Raw genomic sequence first — 10,762 nt, 5'->3', positions numbered from 1 at the left:
CTCAGAACACGCACACACACCAGCACTCACTCCCACACCACACACACACACCCACACCACTACACACAAACACTCACACACACACACTAACTCACTCACACACACACACACTCTACAACACGAGACTCACACCTCAGCCACCGCTAGCTAGTTTCCCTATCCAGTAATCATACTCACATCCCCCTACGCAATCTGTAAATATGAAATGGGATATCCAAAGCCCGCAATTTTAGGAAATTTTATTTACTCGACTTCATTAGGATGTAATCGATCACCTAATCAAAACCCCCCTTCTTATTTTTTAAGCAAATACCAATTTTGGCAGATTAAAACATCATTGCATTTCCTTTGCTGTTTCAATTACTTTTGCTACCTATGAACTTCAAATCGAGGCAAACGCTCTTGTAAAAGCCCGTTGGATAACCACCTTTTGAGTTAGAAGTAGAGGGACAATGTTACATTCGCAATACAATTCCCTATTTCGGTTTAGAAGCATGCATAATTCAGTAACTGCCTTTAATAAATTCAATATATTGTGCACCCCCCCCCCCCACTCACTTATTGCGTCAGCAACTGATTGGAGCTGTTTTTTTTTTCCATGAGCTTCTCATTCGTCACTGTGCCCCGACTCTCGCACCATGGCATTGCCTCCGATGATTTTCCTTGCAACCTTGCCCTCGGCACTAGATGCAGTTTTAAACCGTGCTGGCGAAGCTTTTGATTGACTCAGCTATTCAAGTTTCCCCTTATGCATTGAGGAATAAGATAACGAATAACATGCATTGTCTAGCTTTAGCACAACACGCCTTGATGTCGTAATAAACCTGAAATATCCTTTGGACAGCCAGCTTCGAAAACGTTTAAGAATATGGTTTTTCAACCAATTATCCGAAAAAGTAGAAATATAATGAAGAATGTGAATGCGGGACGCACACGCACACACGTCACGTCACGCACAACACCTCACACACACAACAAACACTATTGTTTATCTCCTCTCTCACCCCCCCCCACCCCCTCTCCTCTCTCTCTCTCTCTCGACTCTCTTTCTATATAATGATATATATATATATGATCTATATATATATAAATATATATATATATATATATATAGTAGATAATTATACTAATGTACTGTATTGTATATAATATATAATAAAAAAATATATATATATATAAAAAATATACAAATATATTTATGTATGTATGTAATGTATGTAAGTGATATATAAAAATTAATATATATATACAAATACTATCTATCTATACTATCATCTATCTATCTATCTATCTATCTAACTATCTATCTATCTATCTATCTATCTATCTATCTATCGTATCTAATCTATCTATCCAAGCTATCTATCTATCAAAATATATATATCTCTATATATATAATTATTGATATATAGAATATATATAAATATATATATTATATATATATAAATATATATAGACATAAATATATATATTACCTGAATATGTAGAATACTATATATAAATTATATAATTATAATATATATATAAATAATCACTATAAAAATATATATGTATGTTAATGATATGTATGATAATAAATAGTATATATCTATGGTTATATGTCTAATAAATATATATATTAAATATATATAAATATATATATATATATATATATATCATATAAATAAAATACATATATGTGTGTGTGAGCATAAATATATATATATACCTACTTTGGCTCCTGTGGTAATATACAGCATGAGCCCCATAGTGGGTCATGCCAGGGCCATCCTGGGGGACCGCCCGTTTTTTGTCAGTTGCAAGCAACTGAATTTGATGAGGGATGGAATTTGAATTCATGCCCACGTTCCATTCACTACCACATGTTGAGGTTCATCTAGTACTCATTTAACAAATTTTCTTTTTAAACACTTTCTAAACTGCACTTATTTATGTGTCCCTATATATCCTTCAGTATGCTATTAACAATGATCTTATCAACATTAATCTTTTGAAGATTTGGCTTCAAATGTTGGCACTGGTATTCTAATCTGGTCACTAATGTTTTCCATGTGGTAAAAGGTCTTTGTGTGTTAAAAGTCCTCATGTACCCATCCACCATAACTTTTCCTTTAAATGACAATCTGCTCTATAGGTGACTGAAACTCATGTCATTAACTCATATAGAGGTCCCTAGATCTTTTTCCTACTTTTTCCTAAATCCTCCACACCTCGACAAAATATGGAACTTGCTCCTTACATTCCAGTTGCCTCTATCTTATGATATCAAAATTAGCTGCATTGATTTCATATTACTAATCAGATATATAGCCCACATATAATGGAAATGTAGGAACCTCATTAAGTTTGGGTTTTCATCATCTAGTATATCTATGGGTGTACTTATTCTTGTATCAACGCAAATGATGTTACTCCGAGTGTTTCACAATTTATCCACTGTTCAACCAATCATAATAAGGAAATAAACAAGGGCATAAGAACGACCCCTTGTGGCACCCCTCTCATAATAGTTTTGTTTCCTTTCGAGTAAAACCCATTCATTTGCACTTCTTGTTACATCTATTAGAAGTTTTCAAAAAAAAAAAAAAAAATCCATCTTCCCAACTTTCCCCCGATTCCAAGGGTCTTTAAATTTCTGTATCTCCCTTTAACTTGTTTGTTAGGATACGAAATATTTTGCATACTGTCCTATAGTTTCCACTGCTCTTTTTTCTTCGGCTTATAGACAGATTTAATTTTTCGTCTAGTATCCTTTTCTCTGCTTTGATCATTTCTCTCTGACATGATCTTTTTTTTTTTTTTTTAGTTATTAACTATAATTTTCTTGTTTCTTAACCAAGATGCCTTCGACTCTTGGTATAATATTCTTGGGCCTGTAGTTTTTGGGGGCTCAAACATTTTTACCAACATCCTTCCATGCATATAAAGCTTCTTTAGTATATCATTTGGTGTTAAGAGGACCTCAATATCTTTCATTAACTCTTCTAGTGTTGCATTTATTTTTTTCCAATCTATTTGATCATCTCTAAAGTTTGGAGATCTGAGACTCTTCTCTGATTCGGCTATCTGTTTTTCCGTTTTTCTGATTTTTTAACTTATGCATTGGGATTTCAGTTATGTCGTGGTCTGATTGAGCTGTATAAGTTGATATGTTGTGTATATCTTCCCCTATACTAATAAAAACTAGGTCCAGTATATTTTCCTCCCTTGTTGGAATTTTGATGATGGTTAAGAAAACTTTTCTTCAAAATCTAAAAGCAATTCTCTCTCGTTTGTTTTTCATCTTTCTGGCATTTGCTCCTACTTTTATTTTCTTTGTTTTCCCGGATCGATAAAGGAGAAATTAAAATGGATAATTAGTTAAGAGAATCTATTCAAAAATTGCCGTCGGTAAACGCTCTATAAGGCAATCGACAATCCAGTCCCTGTTCGGTTTCTCTTTAGTATATGTTTCAGTCATGGCTGCTAAGATACAAACAACAAACTTCCAAATGTATCTAAGACATGTACTTCTCTGAAAAGCCGTGAAGATTGTGTGAAGTGTGGAAGAGTGTGAGCATAGGAGATGCCTTGCTCCTGCGTGTTCTGATTTGCAAGTGTTCATAAAATTTCGAACATGCATGGTTCAGGAAGACATGTTGTTGTTTAAGTAAATATATGCTTTTTGAGGCGTCACGTTCCCAAGTATGACTGGGGGAAACTAAATGAATGGATACGAGTAATCTTTTTTAACTTAAAACCGATAAAATGGAATGCTCACATGTATTTGTTTTGAAACTCCATATACAGAAAGTAAATTTTATTATGTGTTTATAAATGACTCGATAAATGAGAAAACCTTTCTACAAAGGACAGTATCAGGAGTGTTTTCTATCCAATTAGATTTCTTTTTACAGCAGATTAGGACTTATCACAGGGGAGACATCATAGTAAAATAGTTCATTAAAAGAAAGATAGGCTCATAAATCTAACTTTACTTAACGATTATACATTGAATATACCGATGAAATAACTGAGATGCATCCTGATATTAAGACCGTTTGCCGGCTTTTACACATATCCCCACGTCAAAGTCAACGAGAGCTGCCTCCAAAACACGGCATTAAATCACACAGTAAAACAATCATAAATGATTATTTTAATACTAAGGTTAGCATTTATTATTCACACATTTCCATAAAGATGATTTTCCTAATTAAGCCTCTGTCAGTATAACAAAGAAAGGATATTCAAATCGCTAAAGAACTTTTTCCATATATTTTATTAATCAAGATCCCTACAACTTACCAAAGAAAATACAAGATGGAAAAAATGTAGAGGTAAACCATTACTATGTTAAATGAACAAAAATAATACCTTGAAAATGTTCTGAATCCGTCAGGACAAGATTATTAATATATCTATTAACAACCAAGAACTATTATAAGAATATTGAATGGGATAGGTAGATATTACACAAGAGAGATATTCTTCATAAAATAATACTACAAATAAAATAATAATGCACAACCCAAGCACTTTACACAAGATAACTTTTCTTTACCATAACTTAACAATGCATATCATTTCTTACAAGCAAAAAAAAACTCATACCTACATACAAAATGACAGCTGTACTAAGGACAAACATCATCTGACAGCAGGATATAATGTTACTCGCCTATAATTATCACATTATTAACTTGTTGAATGTGAGCGATCGTGACTACTTCCATGGCAAACCAGTTCGTACGCAACGGTAACACCGCTTCCAAATGTACATCGAAACACGTCCAAAGTTTCTATCATTCAATAATCTGTTCATAAACGGCTCACTGCTCAACATAGGATAAATCGTCAATGATAAAAAAAATACAAGTGTCTCCCCACCCTCGTCCTCGTGCAGAGCTTACACATAGAATACTGTTGATGCTGTTTTGTTTTTTTTCTCTCACTATGGTTTCTTTGACGTGAGAAGCGTTGTCTTGCCCACGCCATGTGGTAATACAACGCTCTGAGGTGTTCCTGTAAAAGAGTGCCTCTAGAGGTCTGAGTCGTTCCAGCCCTGGGTGACGAAAACTGAGTTATGTTATCACGTTCATTACAATATATTGATAGCACAACATCAGAAAAAAAAGAATCCTCAGAGTCTCAAGAATAATCTGACAATGATCTAATGATTATAGTCAATGTGAATACTTAAAAACACTTTAATCATAATGATACTAACAAAAATAAGAAAAATATAAAAATAATAATAACAATTATAATAAAACTATAACAATAATAATAATAAAGATAATGATAATAAATATAATATTAAATAATAATAATAATAATAAAAATAAATAATATCGAAAATAATTATAATAATAAAAATAATAATAAAATACTAATAATGATAATGACATAATGAAGAATAATAACACAAATAATCATAATAATGGAAAATAATAATATAATAACAATAAAAATAATAATAATGGATTAATAAAAAAATATGTAATTAAAATCACAGTAAATTCATAATGACATAATCGGCACTAAACAAAATGATTACTATATATAGCATATAAGAAACCATATTTAGAGTCATATGACTAGATAGCACATGTAAAGGCTAAAGGCAATAGAAAAAGGCTGCATTCATACCTCACAATAGAAAGCAAAAGAAGGCAAGGGAGAGCAGCACGCCAAGTGGGAGTGGGGAATAGGGGAGAAGGAAGGAGGGAGGGAGGGAGGGAAGGAGAGAAAGGGAAAGAGGAAGAGAAGAGAAAAGGTGGAAGAAAAGAAGAGAAGGAGAAGATAAAAGAGAAAAGTGAAGAGAGAAAAGAGAAAAGCGAAAAGAGAAGAGAGCAGAAGCAGGAGAGGGGAGAGGGGGAAGAGGAGGGAGGAAAGCAGAGAAAGAAGACAGGCCAGCCTAGACCAAGATCTGGCCAGGCAAGTCCAGCGAAAGAGCAAGCCAAATGAGGATTACTAATAATACCTAAGTGTCACGGCATAAAAAAACAGCCTTGGAGTTTTGCTCCCTTTTTTCGTCCCCAACCTTCTTTTCTCTTTTTTTTCCCCACTTTAAGTATAATTTCTAACACGACAAAATATATCATAATAAAAGGCCTCTAAGTCACGCTTAGCCGAAGTTTTTCAAGTGATGTATAAAGTATGGCAGGCGACAACCTCGGTTCACGTTCTCGCAGGCCCCCCAGTGCCTGACGCTCTTCGTGAGGGGGTTGGGGCCGCAGCTGACACCCGATTTTGGACACCTGCAATCTGTCCAGAAGAGTAATGCAGCGATATGAGGGACCACGAGTTAAGATGGAAAGGAAGTCGGAAATCGGAGCTTGAAATGTCCAAAGTGCTAAATTCTAGATTAAAAATCGAAAATGACCTGAAACGTTCTTAAGTGCATAAACGTCATTTACCACAATTGAACGCGAATGTCAAGACTCAAAAAAAAAAAAATTGTCCCTACATTTTTATCGAAGCAATTACATCCCATGGTCTAAAGCATGTCAGTAAGCAACACCATGTGATCCGTAGAACTGAAATAATCACAGGCAACGACACAGATGAACAATGAAACCGCAACTTCCGATGCCTGAAAGCATACTTACGTATTTGACGTCTTTGCACAAACATCAGGAAGGGAAAGTCATATTCAGCCGGCCGAAGTGATTGATGGCTTTCATCCAGTGAACATGCTACGTTTGCTCAGTCGCTGGAAGAAGGTCTCGCAAATATACCTGAAAAAGAAAACAGTTTCTAACAAGCGAAACAATAATAATGTACTTAAATCTTACTTACTGAGTCATATTGCATATCTAATCCGAAAGTACATGTTGTATTTCCTTAATTAAAACTTATGGCCTTCCCTTATAGAAGAATAACGATTTTTACTCTTTCATCGCCGCGTTCACACAAATTCCATCTTTCCCATTGATACATATTGCGGTAATTGCTATTACTATTTACTCCTGACCACATTTTTTTAAAATTTTTTGGCGGATATTGAAAACAAAAGTAACTATTCTTCATCTACTCATAGAATAGTGAATACTACTTATTAGAAACGCTGACATCAAAGCCAAGGCCCAAGAAATGATACAACTAGTAACGTGCACGCGTCCAAGCTGACTCAATTACTCACCAACATAGTATTTCTCAAATCAAACTTATGGAAGAACTTGTAATGAAGATGTGCAATTTTCTAAGACGGTTTGGTGGACATCTTTGGCGCACACGTCACGCAGCACATCAATGAACCACTCAAACTGCTGCGGCGGGCACAATCCTACAAGAAATACACTCAAGAAAAAACAAGAAATCAATATTTGGCAACACCAGTCGATGACTATGCAAAATATTTCGTATGTTCTCTCCGGTCATTTTTAAGGTGCATATAAAACGCGTATTACAATGATATTAGGAACTTGTATGGTTTATCATAATGATTCATCTGGATTATAAATCTAACATAAGTATGTTTAGTATAATTACAATTTTTATATTTTGCAAGATTCTGAAACTTCACAAGTGCCCCTGTGGCATCTATCTAACCCCGGATTAACATTAAAACTAGTCATTTTCCTAGATAGTGGCTTTTATAACAATACAACCATACAATGACCAATATCCCAATGTAATGCATTAGGCATACGTTGGTGCAGAGATACGCATTATAACGGAATTTTTTTTCTATATTCCATTGTATGCACTAATATATTGAGGTTACAATTCAACGTTTCTTTGTCCGATATTTTGATTTACTTATATATTCTAATTTGACTACCCTGCTCATAAGTAAAGAGGAAATATTAAAAATCTAATATATCTTTTCAATATTCAAATGGCCCCATAAGACTATTAGGATAATTTTAAAACAGTGCTACAAAACAAAGATTGCATACTTCAAAAAGACAACAAAAGCCTCAAAACAATCCAACCATACTGCAACATAGACAAAAACAAACAAATAATTAATCCCACAAAATAGCCATAACAAAAATAATATTCCTACCCACCTTCTTGCAAGACACCCCGGAGTAGCGGTTGGTCGAAGTACCGAAGACGAGATCGTTGAGGATGGAGGCGTAGGGGGTGACGCCGATGCCTCCGCCCACCATCACCGCGACCTCGAACTTGTACCATCGCTGGATGCCGCCCGCCGAAAGGTCCATCCAGGCGATCTACGAGGTGAAGAAGAGTCAGTCAGTGGGGAGGATCCTACACGAGGATATTTCGTTGCTGGTAGTTCAATAAGAAGGATAAGAGGAAGTGAATCAGTGAGGTTCGACCCAGAGTTGGGGGGGGGTCGTTAATAAGGACGGAAGGAAGACAAGAAGGAGCAAGTGAGGAGGTTCTGGGCTGGGGTTTTATTTTCGTGCTAGTAGGATCACATGAAAGTATGGGAGGAAGTGGAGACTTTTCCTAAGTTAGTTTAGGATCTATCGTGTTGGGAGGATCACGAAAAAGGAGGAGTCAGTGACGATGTTGTGATATTATATTATGTAATAGATTTTTAGATGGAGGAGCCTTATGGTCGAACAAAATGCACCCAATTTTGTAAGGAATATTAATTTCGAGTAAAATAAGGCGAACAGTTTCACAAACTCGCAAATGTGTTTTATATTGTCTGTGAGGTGTGAGAAGCTCCGATTGTACCAAATAAACATACTTCTGACTCTTGAAATTTTCTATATTTTTATATTTAACCTTCAAAAAATCCAGGCTTTATGTCTCGATTTCACCACATCAACTAACCTTCGGTGGGTGTCTCCTCATCGTGCACAAGTTATTGGTTCGAAGAACTTCCTAAGCTTCCACGTCCAAGGGCCCTGGGCTTTGATGTGCACGACAGGAAGAACTCGTGGGGGCAGAAGTGAGGGTGAAGGAGTGGTATCCGACTGCCGGAAAGCGGTGCAGTTGAGCGAACCCACTGGCGCTCAAGGTATTTGAAGTTGGGTGCCTGAGGAGAGAAGGGGGGGCGTTTATTTACTGTATGTCATCATGGAGCAGCATATATGTACTGGTAAATAGTATCTGGAATTACGTATTGTACAATGTACATGTAAAAATGCATTTATAATCATGTAATTAGTTTACTAAGACTTCATAAATATGGTAACCGTATCGGTATATTTGTACTTTTACTCAAGAATACATATGCATTCGCTATTACGTACTTGTTAATAAGTATCGTAAATATATACCTAGAAAGTAACTGGTAACTATGTGTTCGTAATTATGCACTGTATAATATGGTCTTGCATATTTTTGATAGATAGGTACTTTTAACCATGTATTGGTAAAAATGACTTACAAGTATGTCCGTCATAGATAGTACTTACCCTACCAGTGGTAACAATATGCTCGCAACACATACCGTAACAAAATGTCCTCGAAACTACGCAAACTTATCCACACTTACGGAGCACCTCACACAGAGTAGATCGGCTCCCGTAGACAGAGCGACCCCCAGAGAGCGCCATTCTTACCTGAAGAACTTGACCACTTGACGACATCCGAGGGCAGCATTTCCAGTCACGATAATGTCCAGCTCCATGTACCGTGTGCGGAGACTAATGATCATGTCTAAGCGGTAAATGATGCCTGGCCCCCCGAAGAAGATCCAGAACCTAAAAAAACGGTAAATAAAATCGAGCAATTATTTTGTAAAACAGGGTAATAAGGAGTAATTTATATTTTTTGTCCTTGTGTACAAAATCGATAGTAACAATGCAGATAATGATCCAAATAAACGAACAGAGTAATACATGAAAAAGATATTCCTTTGGACTCAGATCCTAAAGACATTTAAGGAGTAGTTAATGAATAAAAAAAAGGTGAAATTTCCACCTGATCTGAAAACAGAAGCGGAACGTATCAAGCAATCCTATTTTGGGGGAATTCAGAACGTTTTTTATTTTATATTATTCATAACTCAATATGCACAATAATAACATTCTAGAGCATTTGGCAGAATCAAATAGAAACAAAAAAACCGAGATACAAACCTTGTGCGCCCCGTGAGACAGCCAGTCCGTGCAACAGACTGAGGACGTACCGCCAGGATGTCCAGCTGAAGTGGGCAGCCCATTAAGACTTGTACGCTTTCCTTCGAATGATCGGGTGCGCAAAGATTGAGATGATTCCCATAATAATAAACATGAACACGCCATAGACTGATATGGGAGATTGCACGTTTTAGTTTTCGGCAGTACCATGATCATTTGATTGTGCAAGCGGTAAAAAATTGAGGTAATACAGGATGTACCTTGATATACAGATATTTGCACACGAAATGTTTTCACATTCAATCTGAAAGAACATCAGAAACATACATCACATTTTCATTTAAGACACCGAATACTTCCAGTCCCTCCTGCCACCCTTGCCACCCTTGCCAACCTACTATCAGCACAGCATGAACATACGAACTACTGCAACGCCCTCGGCAACCCACCCTGATGGTCTGGAAGAGCCAGTAGGCCCCCACGTGTCGGCTTTTGGGCGGAGGAGAAGGAAATCTCCTCGTCAGACACCGTGAGGTTCTCCCACCGGCTGGGTCAAAACGTGTAGATGTAAGACCAAGTGGCCGCAGATGTGGAGAATACTGAAGAACAGCGCCGTGCACGCGACGATCTGTGGAACTGATAGCAAGGGGACGAGAGAGAAAATTAGTCAGAGTGAGAATCATCGGACAGTAAGCAGAACACAAAGCCTAGCAGTGATAAACACACTATATATGGTAATCAAACTATAATACCTGATTCATATTTCAAAG

General features: G+C 36.3%; 1 pseudogene; it reads right to left on the bottom strand.

Annotated features, from left to right (window-relative positions):
• Window positions 1-7,724: 7,724 nt before the first annotated feature.
• LOC147471479 (dual oxidase pseudogene) lies at window positions 7,725-9,359 on the bottom strand (annotated as a pseudogene).
• Window positions 9,360-10,762: the final 1,403 nt, after the last annotated feature.

This window comes from Penaeus japonicus, unplaced genomic scaffold, assembly GCF_977035675.1.
Source record: "Penaeus japonicus unplaced genomic scaffold, GWHDUDI00000001_assembly GWHDUDI00000008, whole genome shotgun sequence".
Taxonomy (NCBI): Eukaryota; Metazoa; Arthropoda; class Malacostraca; order Decapoda; family Penaeidae; genus Penaeus; species Penaeus japonicus.
The sequence above is the reverse complement of the archived record's forward strand: the minus strand, read 5'-3'. Positions and strand labels throughout refer to the sequence as shown.